The sequence below is a fragment of the Brassica oleracea genome, chromosome C3, assembly GCF_000695525.1.
Source record: "Brassica oleracea var. oleracea cultivar TO1000 chromosome C3, BOL, whole genome shotgun sequence".
Classification (NCBI taxonomy): domain Eukaryota; kingdom Viridiplantae; phylum Streptophyta; class Magnoliopsida; order Brassicales; family Brassicaceae; genus Brassica; species Brassica oleracea.
In genome coordinates this window covers 40,827,860-40,829,047 of record NC_027750.1, presented here as the reverse complement: position 1 = coordinate 40,829,047, position 1,188 = coordinate 40,827,860, and positions in this window count along the sequence as shown.

Genomic DNA, 1,188 nt, shown 5'->3' with positions numbered 1-1,188 from the left:
GGGCACTATCATTGACCATTAAGGCGCTTGCGATGATTTCATATACGGAAAACACTTGGGGGAAGGCGGTGGCGGTTCGCGATTATCTATTTTGCCAACACTTGTTTCTTCCAAGGCGTCTGTTGCTATGTCCTTAGGTGATCCCACCGCTCCCCTGGGTATCGGATCGTTAGAGGTTGTAAAGAAGGTGTTTCCGTAAGAGGCTCTTGGACGATTTCAAAATTTTGACGACGATGTATCGAAGAAGAAGAGGAAATTGGATAATATCCATTCTTGCTTGTATAATTACTAGGGTGGTAACTTGTTTATGGGAGATCCAAAGGATTTTTCCTACTTACTTCACCATTTCTATCATTCATTGAGCTCGATTTTGCTCTTGGCAGATTTTAATTTCTGCGTAAGCTTACATGGATTGTTGACATGCTAAAACTACCCCAATAGAAACTCTCTCAAATAAGAGATTGATGTGGTACTTAGGAATGTAATCCACACTGAGTGTGGATCACATAATAGACTGTCAGTTTCCGGTCAACCTAAGTCAATATTACAAAGCAGGAGATCAAAACAAGGCAATAAAATCGGTTTGTAAGAATGCTAGACTCATGAATATTCAAATAAATAGATGCTAAAGGTTTTATTAAGAGCAATCCTAGAAATACAATTCATAAGTAAGCCAACCAACGCTCGTTGCGACTACTATCATACGTCTAAATCCTTGAACGTCAACTCTTGTTGCAGATCCAAATACTTCAGACAAGTAGTAAGTTCCAATTTGATTTATTCCAATCCTAGACTAACTCTCATTAAAACTAACAACTTAGCTTAGCAAGATTCAATACAAGTGTTGATTGCGGTCTTGTGTGTCACAACTATCCTAAGACCAGATTTCTAGTTAGTTATTCTAGAAACAAACATAAAGATAAATCCTGGCGAAAGATACAACAAGATTACCCTAACAGTTCCTTAAATCGTAATTTCTTCATAACCTTAAAGATCTCTAAATTTAAAGATGAAACTACTCAGACATGATCATGAAAAACATAACAATAGTCTGAATGGATTGCATAAAATAATGAGAGTGAGAAATTTTGGAGTTCCGGTCGATCTATGATAGAGTATATGATCTTATCTCCAAAACCTCTCTAAAGTAAAATAAAGCGGAGCCTAAATAGTGGGTTGGAAATAGAT